This window comes from Sciurus vulgaris (assembly GCF_902686455.1).
Source record: "Sciurus vulgaris genome assembly, chromosome: 17".
NCBI lineage: Eukaryota > Metazoa > Chordata > Mammalia > Rodentia > Sciuridae > Sciurus > Sciurus vulgaris.
Window position 1 is genome coordinate 35,372,102 of NC_136478.1, and position 16,555 is coordinate 35,388,656.

Genomic DNA, 16,555 nt, shown 5'->3' on the forward strand with positions numbered 1-16,555 from the left:
TAGAAATTGTACAGGAACACTCGCACAATCCTTGACTAGAAATAGATGAGTTCAAGAAGGTGGAAGGGCAACAACATGGACAAATCTGTGAGATCATTTTTTTCCCTGGTACTGGAAATTGAACCCACGGTCTCTCATTGCTAGGCAAGCACTCTGCTACTGAGCTACAACCCTAGCACATTTATTTTGAGCTAGGTTCTAAGTTGCCCAGGCTGATCTTGAAAAATCTGTTGACTCTCCTCCTTCAGCCTCCTGAGTATCTGGGATTACAGACATGCGGCAGTGAACACACAGAAGCCAAAATTGGAAATACTGTACCTTTTATAATTAATCAAAAAATGAAAAACTTGCTGAGTGGTAGCACAAACCTGAAATCCCAGATACTTGGGAGGTGGTGGAAGGAGGATGATCACAAGGCCAATTTGAGCAACATAGTGATAGAGAAAAGAAAGGATTATTGGCTAGAGTGTGAATTTAGCATAATTATGTAAGACTTGTCTACTCAAAACTAAAAATGCTGCTGAAAGAAAGCAAAGCAAATAAATGGAGAGAGACGATGGATCATTGGATCAGGAGACCCAGCAGATGGCAGTTATTCTCAAATAGGCAGTTTTACAGGCTGTAACACAATTATACTGACAAAATTACAGCAAGATATTTGTAGATAGGGTAAAAGATTGTTCTAAACTTTGTATGGACAGGCAAAGGAACTAAAATAACAATTTTAAAAAGAAGAATAAGTGGGAAGAGTTTCTACCCAAGTTCAAGATGTTATGTAGTTAGAGTAATCAAAGCTATGGTATTGGTAAAGGGATAGATACATGGACTGATGGAACAAAAATAAGGAACCCATAAATAGCTTCCTAAAGTATGGTTAATTGATTTTGGGAAGTGGGTACTGGGGTTTGAACCCAGGGGTGTTGTATGACTGAGTTTTTAGTTTTTATTGGAGACAAGGCCCTTGAAACTTAACTATTGCCTCAGCCTCCCAAGTGATGAGGATTACACCCACCATTCCAGGCTGTGGTTAATTGGTTTTTGCCATAGGTAGTCCTTGAAATTTCATTTAAGAGCAATTTGATATCTATAAAGCAAAAACATGAATTTTAACCTAACTTACACATACACAAAATTCTATTCAAAGTAGATCATAGATTTCAAAGTAGAAACTTTTATAAGATAACATAGGAGAGATCCTCAGGACCTAGGGCTTGTTGAAGGTTAAAAACTGATAAAATTAATAACTTTGGTTGTCACAAAACACCCTGTTGAAGGGATGAACAGACTCGGAGAAAATAACCCACACATGTGACAAAAGTGTATATTGAGAACTCTCAAAATTCAACAGTAAAAAAAAAAAATCCATTGGGAAATGGACAAACTAAGCAAAACATTTCATCAAAGAAGATGGTAAGTAACACATGGAAAGATATCCAGCATCAGTACCCAGTAGAAAAATGTAAACTAAGATAAAATTACATTCCTGTTAGAGTTACTAAAATAAAAAGTAGTAGCAAACCAAAAGCTAGCAGAAACTGGTATGGCCACTCAGGAAAAATAGTTTGTCCTAAATATGAAAAACTAAGTGTGCACTGACCATGTGTTCTGTTAGTTGCACTCCTAAGCACTTATCCCAGAAAACTGAAACCGGAGTCCCCTTAAAAACCTACCCACTTTATTTGCAGTAGTACCAAACAGGAACACCAAAGTATCCCTCAATGGGTAGGTAGTTTAAAAACTGGTTCATCAACTCCATGACATATTGGTAAGTGTAAGCAAAGAATGAAATATTGACATATGTGACATGGAAGAGCATTGTGCTGAGTGAAAAAAGTCAATGTCAGAAGTCACATATTACATAATTCCATTCATAAAACATTCATGAAGTCACAGAATTATAGAGGTAAAAATAGATTAGGCACCAAGGGATAAAAGATAAAGGTGACTGTAAAGGGGTCACGTGAAGGAAATCTTTTTGGTAATAGAATAATTTTGAATCCACTGAGATGGTAGTTTCCAAGCTATTCATGTGAAAAAATGGCATATTGATAAAATTGATATTGATAGATGTGCTGCTTTTAATAGTATGTTATCTGTAAGAACCCAGAAACCACTCTGGACACTGGAATTCACATAAGGGAGTTTATTAAGCACATAGAGTTTCTCCCTGCAGGGTAAGAGAGAAAATGAGAGGAAAAGAGAAAGGGCGCGTGCGCAGGAGAGAGAGAGAGAGAAATGGAGGAGACAGCGTGAAAGTGAGGAGAGGAGAAGAGAGAGCATGAGAACAGATGGCCCGGGTGCTATCCTTAAGCAGTGAATTCCGCCAGGCTAACGGGACAAATAACGGGAGAAGGATACTTGCAAGCTGACTGAGCCAGTAGCTAACTAGGATGTTCACAGACTGACAGGTAGTTGTGAGGCGGGGAAATGAATGCAGCTTTGAAAGGATGCGGGAGGATCACAAATTCAAAGTCCTCAGCAATTTAGGGCAGCTCTAAGCAACTTAGTAGACCCTGACTCCAAATAAAACATAAAAAGATCTGGGATATATCCAGTGGTTAGCACTCCTGGTCCAATCCATGGTACAAAAAAAAAAAAAAAATTTTAGGGAGCCTGCCCATCACCTGCCACCCAACGTCCACCGCTGACTGCCTTCCTTTTGCCTGCAGACTGCCCACAGACTGCATGCAAAGTGCCCCACTGCCCATTGCTGCCTGGAAGTCCATTGTCTGGATACCCACAGGTTGGTTACACATGGCAACTGCCATCTTGGGACACCGACCAGGACCTGGGAGTCTAGGGTGAGGGGTCTACAGGTTTGCCACAGCCACCCCTGCCATCTCAGGGCACAGTTGCCTCAGTCTGGGAACACCTGCCAGAGCCTGCAGACATATTGTCGGGGTACCTTCAGGTCTGGTTGCATCTGAGGTCTTCCTGCTGGGTGTGCTAGCGGCTGCCGTCTGACCGCCTCTTGCAGGGTCGCTCCTTTGTCGAGCATGTCCCTGGTGGTCTTTCTGCAAGTTGGAATGCCACTGAGATCCTGGGACTGCAACAAGACAGGGTCTGGGGAATCTGAAGCCCAGGTCCATCAGATTGCAGCTGGTTTGTGTGGGCCAGTCTATGTCTGGGAAGTCTGTGGAAAGAACAAGGTGCAGTTCTCCAGGTGGAGCACAGGTTGGAGGAACTGGAGAAAACCACACTGTCTCCAGCTCAGTGAGTCCTGAAGTGTGCAGGGATGGAAGGGGCAGGCTACAATGGGTGGAAGACTGAACAGGGTGAGGGCATCTTGCTATTGGCTCACCCACCCAACCAGTCCAGCACCCACAGCACTGGGGCTAACATCACACTTCAGACAACTCCTATCGGCAGAGAAGGGAAGCTGAGAAAAATTTTTGAAAGCCAAAGGAAGCAATTATTCAATATTCCATAGAGACTTTCCTTTTGTTTTTTTCTTTCTTCTCTTCCCTCCTCTCACACCTCTACCATCTTTGAATCCAAATATTTTTCATGCATCAATTTATTGAGGAGTGAGCTGTCTGAATAGTATATTACAGTTTGGTTGTGTATTCTTATTTTTAATTTTTAAAAAAAAATCTGTATATATATATATATTTTTTTTTTTTTTCTCTCACTTCTCTGTCTCCCTGGATTCTTTTCTCACTTCTCTCATACCAACATCTATTAGTTCCTCCTTCACTCTTACTGTAAATTTTTACCTCTATCGTCTCTCCTTCTCCTTCATAAACATCGCATCTTACACTACTTCTGTTCCCTCATTGTCCATCATTTGAAATGGTAAACCCTTTTAGCAAACTTACTGTTTATATGTAGACAATATTTGAACACTTCATTTCTGTTTATTGTGATAAAACTGTAGACACCTTAATAGGAACCATTTGGTTTAAAGTTGCATATTGCTTGCATTGGGTACTGTTAATATTGTCTCCCCCTTAAAGATGAGGACTGGAAGCCTTCAGAGACACTATAAGGCCACAGGGCAGAATCTACTGCCTCAGTTCCTTTCTGTAGATGAGAAGACACACAACAACATGAAAAACCAAAGGAACAAAGTGCCTCAAACAAACCAAGATGTTCCAACAGAATCCCTAGACAACACAGTAGAAGAAATGTCAGAGAAGGAGCTTAGAAGGTACATAGTTAGACTGATCTTCAAAATAAAGGATGGTATTGGAGAACAAACACAGAAAGTGAAAGATCATTTCAATAAAGGGGCAGAGATTATAAAAGAAATCAAGCAGAGATCCTCGAAATGAAAGAAACAATAAACCAAATTAAAAATTCAATGGAAAATATCACCACAGACTAGACCAATTGGAAGACAGAACCTCAGTCAATGAAGACAAAATATATACATTTTTATTTTGTACTGGGGACTGAACTCAGGGGCACTTGACTACTAAGCCACACCCCCAACCCTATTTTGTATTTTATTTCAAGACAAGTCTTACTGAGTTGCTTAGTGCCTCACTTTTGCTGAGGTTGGCTTTGAACTCACAATCCTCCTGCCTCTGCCTCCTGAGCCGCTGGGACTAAGGCATGCACCCCCTGCCCGGCTAAAATATACACTCTTGAAAATAAAGTTGAACATACAGAGAAGATGAAAAGAAGCCATGAACAGAACTTCCAAGAATTATAGGATAACATGAGAAGACCAAATTTAAGATTTACAGAATAGACAAAGGCATGGAGATACAAACCAAAGGAATGCACAATCTTTTCAAAGACAAAAGAGCAGAAAATTTCCCAAATCTAAAGAATGAAATGGAAAATCATCTACAAGAAGCTTATAGGACACTAAATGTACAAAATTACAGCAACCCACACCAAGGCACATTAAAATGAGAATGACTAACATACAGAATAAGGATAGAATTTTAAATTCTATATAGAAAGAAGCCAATTTGGATCTCAGCTGATTTCTCAATCCAGACCCTCAATGCCAGGAGGTCCTGGAGTAATATATACCAAACTCTGAAAGAAAATGATGCCAACCAAGATTTTATATCCAGCAAAACTAAGCTTCTTATTTGAAGATGAAATAAACCTTCTATGATAAACCAAAGTTAAAAGAATTCACAACTAGAAAGGTTGTACTATAGAATATTCTCATTAAAATATTCCAGGAGAAGGAAATGAAAAAAAAAAAAAAAATGAAAACCAGCAAGGGAGGAACTAGACTAAAGGAAAAGTCAATCAAAGGAGAAACTAAGACAAGTTAAAAACCAAAAACAAACCAAAATGACCAGGAATACAAATCATATCTCTATAATAACCCTACATAATATCTATATATCTATATAATAATGTTAATGGCCTAAACTCATCAATCAAAAGATATAGACTGGCCAGGCAAGGTGTCATAAGCTTATAATCCCAGTGCCTTGGGAGGCAGAGGCAGGAGGATTGTGAGTTTAAAGCCAGCTCCAGCAAAAGTGAGGGACTTAGCAACTTAGTGAGACCCTATCTCTAAATAAAATACAAAATAGGGCTGGGGATATGGTTCAGTGGTCAAGTGCCCTTGAGTTCAATGGGTACCCACACGTCACAAAAGAAAACATAGACTGGCAGATTAGATTTTTTTTAAAAAGACCTAACAATATGCTGTCTTCAAGAGACTCACTTCCTAGGAAAAGATATCCACAGATGGAAGGTGAAAGGTTGGGAAAGAAACATCACTCACATGGACTGCGTAAATAAGCAGGGGTTTCCTTCCCCATGTTGGATAAAGTGGACTTCAAATCAAAGTTAGGGGGCTGGGGATATAACTCATTTGGGTAGAGTGCTTGCCTTGCAAGGCCCTGGGTTCAAATCCTCACCACCTCAAAAAAAAAAAAAAAACAAAGTTAGTCAGAGAGATAAAGAAGAACACTTCATACTGCTTAAGGGAATCATACACCCACAAGACATAACCATCAAAAATATGTATAACCCAAACAATGGAGCATTTACATACATTAAACAAACCCTTCTCAATTTCAAGAATCAAATAGTCCACAACCCAATAATATTGGGTGAATTTAACACACCTCTGTCACCACTGAATAGATCTTCCAAACAAAAACTAAACAAAGACTACGGAACTAAATAATACAATCAATAATTTAGACTTAATGGACACATATAGAGTAGTTCATCAACCATTAAGCGAGGGGCTGGGGAGATAGCTCAGTCGGTAGAGTGCTTGCTTTGTAAGCACAAGGCCCTGGGTTCGATTCCCCAGCACCAAAAAAAAAACATTAAGTGAATTCACTTTCTTCTCAGCAGCACATGGATCTACTCTAAAATAGACCATAAGTTATGCAACAAAGCAACTCTTAGCAAATACAAAAAAAAACAGAAATACTACCCTACATTCTATCAGATTATAATGAAATGAAACTAGAAATCAATGAAGCTACTACAACTGGATTCTAAATAACATGCTATTGAATGATGAATGGCTAGCAGAAGAAATCAGGGAGGAAATTAAAAATACTTGAAGGTAAATGAGCACACCAATACAACATATCAAAATCTCTACGATACTAGGAAGGCAGTGCTAAGAGGAAAGTTCATTGCATTGAGCTCATTCATTAAAAGAATAAAAAGTCAACAAATAAATGACTTACCATTACATCTCAAAGCGCTAGGAAAAGAACAAATCAACACCAAAAGCAGTAGAAGAAAAGAAATAATTAAAACCAGAGCTAAAATCAATGAAATTGAAACAAAAGAAAAAATTCAAAAAGTTGACAACACAAAAAAGTTGCTTCCTTAAAAAATAAATAAAATTGAAAAACCCTTAGCTACACTAATGAAGAAAAAGACAGAGAAAACTCAAATTACTAAAATGTGTGATGAAAAAGGAAATATCACAATGGAATTACTGAAATACAGAAGATAATTAGAAATTATTTTGAAAATTTATACTCAAATAAAGTAGAAGATCTCGAAGACATTGACAAATTTCTAGAGACATAAGAACTACCCAAACTGAATCAGGAGAACATACACAATTTAACAGATCAATTTCAAGCAATGTGATAGAAGATGCCTTCAAAAGTCTACCAACAAAGAAAAGTTCAGGAGCAGATGGATTCTCAGCCAAGTTCTACAAGACCTTCAAAGAAGAATTAACACCAATACTCTCAAATTATTCCATGAATTGAAAAGGAGGAACCCTTCCAAACTCATTCTAGGAGGCTAGTATCACCCCAATACCAAAACCAGACAAAGACACATCAAAGAAGAAAACTTCAGACCAATACCCTCATGAACGAAGACTCAAATATTCTCAATAAAATTCTGGAAAATCACATACAATAATATACTAAAAGATAGTGCACCATGATCAAGTGGCGTTCATCCCAGGGATGCAAGGTTGATTCAACATACAGAAATCAATAAACATAATTCATCACATAGACTTAAAAAAAACAAGAATCGGGGGACTGAGGATATAGTTCAGTTGGTAGAGTGCTTGCCTCACAAGCACAAGGCCCTGGGTTCTAATTCCCAGTACCGAAAAAAAAAAAAAAAAAAAGACAAGAATCATATGATCATCTCAATAGATGCAGAAAAAGCATTTGACAAAATACAGCACCTCTTCATGTTCAAAACACTAGAAAAACTAGGGATAGTAGGAACATACCTCAACATCATAAAAGCTATCTTATGCTAGGCCCAAGGTCAACATCATTCTAAATGGAGAAAAACTGAAGCATTCCCTCTAAAAACTGGAACAAGGCAGGGATGCCCTCTTTCACCACTTCTATTCAACATTGTCCTTAAAACTAGCCAGAGCAATCAGACAGATTAAAGAAATTAAAGGGATACGAAAAGGAAAAGAAGAACTCAACTATCACTATTTGTTGATGACATGATCCTATAAATTAGAAGATCCAAAAATTTCCACCAGAAAACTTCAAGAACTAATTCAGCAAAGTAGCAGGATATAAAATCGACACCTATAAATCAAATGTGTTCCTATACATCAGCAATGAATACCCTGAAAGAGAAATTAGGAAAACCACCCCATTCTCAATAGCCTCAAAAAAAAAAAAAAAAAAATTAGAGAATCAACCTAAAAAAAAGAGGTGAAAGACTTCTACAATGAAAACTACAGAACACTGAAGAAAGAAATTGAAGAAGCCCTAAGAAGATGGACAGATCTCTCATGAACTTAACATTGTCAAAATGGCCATACTACCAAAACTGTTATACAGATTTAACGCAATTCCTATGAAAATGCCAATGGTATCCTTCACAGAACTAGAAAAAGCAATCACGAAATTCATTTGAAAAAAAAAAAAAAAAAGATCCAGAATAGCCAAAACAATCCTTAGCAAGAACAGTAAAGCAGGAGGCATCACAATATCAGACCCTTAAACTATTCTACAAAGAAATAGTGACCAAAATAGCATGGTATTGGCGCCAAAATAAACATGTAGATCAATGGTACAGGATAGAAGACACAGAGACAAACCCAAATAAATACAGTTATATCATACTAGACAAAGGTGCCAAAAACATACATTGGAGAAAAGATAGCCTCTTTAACAAATGGTGCTGGGAAAACTGGATATCCGTATGTAGCAAAATGAAATTAAACCTCTATCTCTCAACCTGCACAAAAATCAATTCAAATACGTCAAAAACTTAGGCACTAGAACAGAGACCTTATGCCTAATAGAAAAACTAGGACAAATCTCTGCAATGTCAGCTTAGGAACTGACTTCCTTAACAAGACTCCTAAAAGTGCAAGAAGTAAAATCGAGAATCAATAATGGGATGGATTTGAACTAAAAAGCTTCTTCTCAGCAAAGGGAACAATCAGTAATGCGAAGATAGAGTCTACAGAATGGGAGAAAATCTTTACCATACACACAGTAGATAGAGTACTAATCCCCAGGATATGCAAAAACTGAAAAAAACTTAACACCAAAAAAAAAAAACCCAAATGGGCTGGGGAGATAGCTCAGTTGGTAGAGTGCTCGCCTTGCAAGCACAAGGCCCTGGGTTCGATCCCCAGCACCGCAAAAAAAAAAAAAAAAAAAAAAGAACCAATCAATAAATGGGCTAAAGAACTGAACAGACACTTCACAGAAGAAATACAATCGATCAACAAACATATGAAAAATGCTCATAATCTCTAGTGATTAGAGGAAAAATGCAGATCAAAACTACTCTAAGATTTCTCCTCACTCCAGGCAGAATGACAATTATCAATACAAGCAACAATAAGTGTTGGCGAGGATGTGGGAGAAAGGATACACTCACACATTGCCAATGGGACTGAAACTTGGTGCAACCACTCTGGAAAGCAGTATGGGGATTCCTTAGAAAACTTGGAATGGAACCACCATTTGACTTAGCTATCCCACTCCTCAGTATATACCCAAAGGACTTAAAATCAGCATACTACAGTCACTGTAGTTCCACATCAATGTTTAAAGCAGCTCAATTCACAATAGCTAAGTGTGGAACCAACCTAAGTGCCCTTCAACAGATGAACAGATAAATGTGGTACATATACACAATGGAATACTACTAAGCCTTAAAGAAGAATGAAATTATGGCATTTGTAGGCAAATGGATGGAGTTGCAGAGTATCATGCTAAGTGAGATAAGCCAAACCCAAAGGCCAAATTTTCCTCTGATAAGCAGATGCTAATCCATAATGGGTGGAAGGGGGAGAATGAAGAAACCTTCAAGTGTGGGGATGGGAATGATGGTGGAATGAGATGGACATTGTTACCCTATATACATCTACGATGACACTACTAGTGTGACTCTGCACCATGTTCAGCCAGAGGAAGAAGTTATGCTCCATTTGTGTCCAATGTGTCAAAATGCATTCTACTGTCATGTATAATGAATTAGAACAAATTTTAAAATTTTAAGAAAGAAATTTAAAAAAGAATTTAGGATCGCCCAGTTTATGACTACCAAGTGACCCCCAAGTATTCGGTAAGCAGTCACCACTGAAAGTGGTATAACCTGTGAATTTATTATTGCTCAATAAATTCTGAAATTGTAGAAAGACATGAACATGTTTGGTCTATGCTATGACATAAGCTCATTCTCAACAATCTTCTCAAAATAAAATTAAAATGGGCTAGGGGAGCCAGGCACAATGGTGTACACCTCTAATCCCAGTGGTTCAGGAGGCTGAAACAGAAGGATTGTGAGTTCAAAGCCAGACTCAGCAAAAGCAAGGTGCTAAGCCACTCACTGAGACCTGTCTCCAAATAAAATAAAAAATAGGGCTGTGGATGTGGCTCAATAGTTGAGTGGCACTGAGTTCAGTCTGCAGGGGGTACAGCTTAGTGGTAGAGCACCCCTGGGTTAAAACCACAGTAACACAAAACGATTGTGTCTATATTGCTGTGCAACAGTACTGAATATTTTTAATATTTATGCAAATTATAAACTATATTGCCTTTTATTTGGGGGGGTCAATTCTGGGAATTGAACCCAGGACCTTGCACAAACAGTGTACCACCGAGCTACATTCCCACCTCTTTTTCTTTTTTTTTTTTGAGGCTGGGTTTCACTAAGTTGCCCAGGACACTCTCAAATCAGAGATTCTCCTGCCTCAGCCTCCCGAGAAGCTGGAGTTTCAGGTGTTTTCCATGGTGTCCAACTCTGTATTGCTTTTTTTTTTTTTTTTTTTTTTTGGTGCTGGGGATTGAACCCAGAGCCTTGGGCTTGCAAGGTGAGCACTCTACCGACTGAGCTATCTCCCCAGCCCATGTATTGCTTATTTTTTAGAATAAATTTAAAATCATTATGGCCAAATAATAATACATCATCCATTTCTATTTCACTTGAGCAAAGAGAGTCATTGTATTGGGAAGGAGTTAGAGAAAAAGAGCATATGCTTTGAAATCAGATTGAACCAAATTCAAATCCTGTCCCTGCCATTCACTGTCTTTGGGAAAGTAAAGTAACTTCTTAAACTTTAATCTCTGTTTTCTTTAATTGCACATAAAAATGGTGCCCCCTCAAAGAGTTTCAGTAAGCATGAGCTGAGATTTTTTTGTACAGTGTGGAGCACAGAAAATCTAGCCCACAGTGAGTCCTAAGTTCACAAAGACTATTATTTTTCCACTGCACCTGAAAGGAGGCTGGAGAGGAGGGTCTCCGTAGCCAGGGGGTACTTCTCAATCCTTAACAAACATTCTGGCAGAATCACCTGGGGTATCTGCGATTCTGTGTGCATCAGATACACAAGCCCAGAATCTACCTCAAACCCACTGAGCACGAATCGACTAGGGTCCTGAGTCCTGAGCAAGCTAATTTCACACACACACACCCCTTTAATTTCGGTACACCAAAACTAGAGACCCGCTGAGGTACAAATGTCCTGTGCTCCTAGGCCTCGCTTCCTGGCCTCCAGCTGCAAAACATATCCGCCCTTTGCTAATAGATCCACTAGGTAAGTGGGTTGGGGGCTGGAAAGCTACGAGGTGGAGGGGGCAGGCCCGGGGAGGATAACATGAGGAAGTTGTTCTAGACACAGGGGTGTTCTGGCGTCATTTCTGGACGCTGTTAGGAAAGAGCTTTGGGGAGCAATTTCCCCACATGTGATCTAGGGGAGAAAAGGGAAGTCGCCATCTGCCCACTCGAAGCAGCGGAAAGAGTGCATGTCCCAATCAGATTTTATTGAGCTTCGGATGCAGGCCTCCCCACGCTCAGCCTCAGCAGCTCTCTCCACATCCTGCAAAGCGGTAGGGACAGAAGCAGAAGCAGGCGCCCCTGGTTGCCTGGAAATGCCTGTTGTAAGCTTTTAAGTCAAAGAAAAAAGTGTGGCTACTGCTTATCAACTTTTCCTCCGAAGTCCCTCCCATCCGCAACATCCTTGTTGTGTTCATCATATACTGCATTTTCTCTTGCATTGCAATTTGACTTTGCCACTGTCCCCGAAGACCTGCGTGTCGGCGGGTTTACCCGGGATTCTCACCCTCGCTGGTGAAGAGCATTGGTTCGGCGCGGTCGCAGGCTGCACTGTCGCCATGAGAACAGCAGGTGGCGCCACAGGCGAAGGAGCCCGGAAGCAGCTGAGCCTGCAAGCAGTGGAGGTGTCTGATGCAGAAGGGCTCAATATTTGATGAGTAAGGGAGTGCGTGTGTGAGACCTGGGATAGTCTCCCATTACACTCTGTCTGCATGTCTAAGCACCAAAGCTGGCAGGAGGGTGAAAGACTGAGACGGGCTGTTGCAGGAATGGGGAACTCCGTCCACTGGCAGAGGAGGTTCACCCAGCTACCCAACAGGATCAGGCAGACTCTTGTGCCAGTTATTTGGCCAGCCTGGAGCCAGCCTTTGGATCTCTACACGTGACTTTTCCAAGAGTCGCCGCTATTAGCCTAGCTCCTCATAAGAGACAGGCTACTTAGTCCTTGTTGGCACCAATGAAGATGAATATTTCCCACACTTGAGTCGTTAACATCCCCCTTCATGATTGGGGTCACATCAGTGGTGGCTGCAGGCCTATAATCCCAGAGACTCAGGAGGCTGAGGCAGGAGGATCACAAGTTCAAAGCTAGCCTCGGCAGTTTAGCAAAGCCCTAAGCAATTTAGAGAGACCCTGTCTCAAAAAAAAAAAAAAAAATTAGCCTCGCACAATGGCACATGCCTGTAACCCCAGCGGCTTGAGAAGCTGAGGCGAGTTCAAAGTCAGTCACAGCAAAAGCGAGGTGCTAAGCCACTCATTGAGACCCTGTCTCTAAATAAAATAAAAAATTGGGCTAGGAATGTGGCTTAACGGTCCAGTGCCCCTGGATTTAATTCTTGGTACCAAAATAAATAAAGTTAAAAATAATTATAAGGGAAACCACTTATTGCTATAATAACTAGAAGCCCACTATTCATCACCAAAACAGAAGAGAACTGAAAAAAATAAATGTAAAACTGTTATGATTTCTTCAGTCTAGTTGTTTACCATTGAAAATCATCTCACATCATCAATGGTGTGCTTTCCACACTTAGGAAAAACTGGGATTCCAGTACAACCTCTCCCAGGAATGCTGAATGAAATGAGGTCAGAGGTGATGGATAGGGAAAAGGGGGGGGGAGGCAGAGAGAGGCAGGAACATTTTTTCCCCTGTTGCAAAACAAAGGGAACCCTGGCTGATATTCTGCACCATCTGGCTAATTCCCTGGCCTCCCAACAGGATGCACATATCCGGAAACTTCAAGTTATTTTTTACTAGGAAGTGGAGAGGAAGGGTGGAGATGGGACTTCCTGTGAGTCCTCCCCACCCTGAAGCTCTCAGTCCAAGTGTGCTGGCATCTCAGGGAGGGGGGTCCTTACGGGTCACCCAGACCTCCCTCCCCCATATCCGATGACTGATTTCCTCTTCCATGTCCTTCTTGCCTCTGCCCCAGTTCACTGCTGGAGATGGTCTATGGGTGGGCAGGGTCCCTGACAGCAGAAAAGACACAAGAGTCCTAGGGAGGAAAAAAGAGGAGACGAGTGATCCTTGCCTATACATGGCCTTGGTAAACCTGTGGTTCTGGATTAGGTTGTAAGAGAAAGAACCATGGGGCTGTAAGATCAAGAGGACAGGACAGGCAGGACCTTACAGTAAGGACCAGCCCTAGCCCCGTTTAATTCCCAGACTCAGGGCCGCTAAAGGGAGAAGATGCCTCTTGGCCAGGCTGGTCTTCTTGTGCACACAGGAGTTTTATAAAACAAAGTGCAGATTGTTTCTTCCATTCTTTCAAAGGACAACCAAGAAACTGTGATCCAGTAAAACAAAGATCTGCTTCACTCTCTGTGTCCTGCAATCCTGGAGGATAGAAGAGTCATTTCTACCCTCTTGTCCTAGAGATCTTCAGGTCAGGAAGGCAAAATTATTAGTCCAGAACCATCCCCGAACTAGCCTGGGTGTGGGAGGGTTATAGAGGAGCCCAGGAAGCCTCCGTCCCTCTGGTTCTACAGGGAGGTCTTTGAGATTGCAGACCTGCTGGTTCTGTCCCTGTCTAGTGCTAGGGACTCCGGACAAGTTACTCAACCTCCCCAAGCCTTAGTCTCTTCATCTGTAGCATGGGTATAATGCTGCCTTCATAGAATCGTTTGTAGGGCTAAATGAGGTCATTCATGTAGAGGTTCTGAAAGAGGACGGAGTTACTGACCCAACTGACTCCATTTCCAACCATTTTTCCATCTGAGCCACTTTCTTCAGCAGCTCCCTTATATTCCAGGAACTGCTGGCCTGTTTGAAAAGCTAAAATCACCTACAACCAACTGCTGGAACAGGTGCCATGATGTGGTGAGTCCCTAAGCAGCAATGATTACCCCCTGACCAAATCAAGGCTGCCTCCCGCAAACAGGAGCAGTCATCTCAGCGTGGGGACCCAGTCACCCCTCAAGCAATGATGACGACCTTCCCAGAGCTTCACAGAACCAGTCCTGAGATAATGATCAGCCAGACCAGAGTCTGACCAAGATGACTAACTCTACCAGCTCTACAAATCCTCCATTCATACAAATCCCCAATCCTTGCTTTTGTTCTGCTTTTCTATGAAACCTCAAAGTTTCCATCAGTTCCTTGAAGACATATCTTTGGTCATTTGTACCCCTAGATCTGTTCTTCCCAGTGTCGATGTAAGCTCCTTTTGTGCTCTTCTCTTTGATTGGCTATTGGGGTGGGTGGCAGAGCCGGGTCTGTTTGGACCACCTGAACCAAGGAGTCCAGTTACAGTAGGCCATGGGCTGAACACCTACTGTTCTAAGTGCTCGGTGTATAATCCTTGTGTGGCCTTAAGCAGGCAGGGAGTTTCCAGAAAAGCAATAAATACATGTATGCGTGGGTAGCATGTCTTCCATGCCACAGCAGTTCCAACCCGTCCCCTTCCTCATGCATACTCTCTGCATCTTCTGACATCTTGTCACCAATGGTGACTTTCAAGCTTGGTCACAGTGGCCCCAACCTCGCACCCCTGACCATCTTTATAGAAGGCCCTGCACACCTCAGGCACCCATATGATGTTTTGTAGATTCCACTGACCCAGGTGGCTTAGAACAGCATTCCACGAAGCAAACGCCTTTTGTTTTGCTATTGTGTTCTGAAGGCATCCGTAACCAGCCAGGCGTTAAACCTAATTGCAGGACATGCCCCTGGGCACCTGGAGCCTCAGCCCCCGCTGGTGGCTTCGCCCACATACAGGAACTCCACTCCCAGCTCTCTTTGCCCTGTTAAATACAAAGTATAGGAGGCCATTGTTCTGGACTAATCTCCTGCATTAGACCCCAACAGTCCTAGCTCAAAATAAATAAATAAATAAACAAATAAATAAAAAATAAAAAATAGTCACTCATGCTAAGGTTCCACATCACCAAAACTGAAACTAAGCTATCTGACCTTCTGAGAAATCAGGATTATGGGAATTTATGGCCAAATTTCCCAAACAGGTCAGTTTCATTTGGAATGATAATGAAGTTCTCTCTTCTTCAATCCTTATACCAAAAGTACCTGAAATAACCTGATATTAACAATTTTCCTACTGTTCTGCCTCCCTGCCCCTGCTGTACAAGGGAAAGTAACTTTGAAATAACCAATCTGCCTTTTGTTCTTTTTTTTCCACTTTCTGCAGCCCTTCTCTGTCCATAAAACCAAATTCTTTTGCTCAGTCCTACCGAAAACTTATTAATCTGATATTAATCTGTTGCCCAATTCTAGAATCAACATAAAACCGGGTTGAGGGTGTAGCTCAGTGGTTCAGCCCTTGTGTAACGTGCACAGGGCCCTGGGATCACTCCCCAGCACCACAGAAAATGAAAAATAAGAAAATAAAGCCAACTAGCTGGGCACAGTGGCACATGCCTGTAATCCCAGCATTTGGGAGGCTGAAGCAGGAGGAATCCAAGTTCAAGACCAGCCTCAGCAACTTATTAAGACCTTCGGAGATTCAGCAAGACTGTCTCCAGATAAAAAATAAAAAGGTACTGGTGTAGTTCAGAGGTAAAGCCCCCCAGGCTTTAATCCCCAGTACCAAAAAAAAAAAAAAAAAAAAAAAAAGTCAACTAAGATCTTCAAACTTTTTTTTTTTTTGCAGTGCTGGGGATTTGAACCCAGGGCCTTGTGCTTGGGAGGCAAGCACTCTACCAACTGAGCTATATCCCCAGCCCTAAACTATATTTTTTTTCCTTCACCCCTCCAGGAAGTTTGATGACAAGTTCACTGAGGCCCTTACAGCTCTGTGATTTGGGGAATCCATTTACCTTCTAATGACTCCTCTCACATGTAAAATAAAATCCGACATCCTTCCAGGCCCACCCAGGCCACAGGCTCTGGCCTCTGCCCACCCCTCAATCCCTTGTCCTCTTTCCTTCTCTGACCCAGATCCAGGCATGCAGGCCTCTGAGTTGTGCTTCAAACCCTTTCACACCAGAGCTCTACAGTAGCTGCACACTCTGTGCGGAAGCTCCTCTCCAGATGTGCAGCTGTTACTAAAAGCTCCATCCTTGTCCCCAGTGCCAATCCAATAATGAGGATACAGGTTTGAGTAAAAAGATAAAGAAGGTTTTATTGCTTTGCTAGCAAAGG

General features: G+C 41.4%; 1 long non-coding RNA gene across 1 annotated transcript in view; it reads right to left on the reverse strand.

Moving 5' to 3' along the window:
- The window catches only part of LOC306647997, a 94,480-nt gene extending 88,689 nt beyond the window's left edge, over window positions 1-5,791 (reverse strand). The window contains exon 1 of the long non-coding RNA XR_013760233.1: window positions 5,702-5,791. This is a non-coding gene — a long non-coding RNA (uncharacterized lncRNA). The remainder of the gene's footprint in view (window positions 1-5,701) is intronic.
- Between the last annotated feature and the right edge of the window lie 10,764 nt (window positions 5,792-16,555).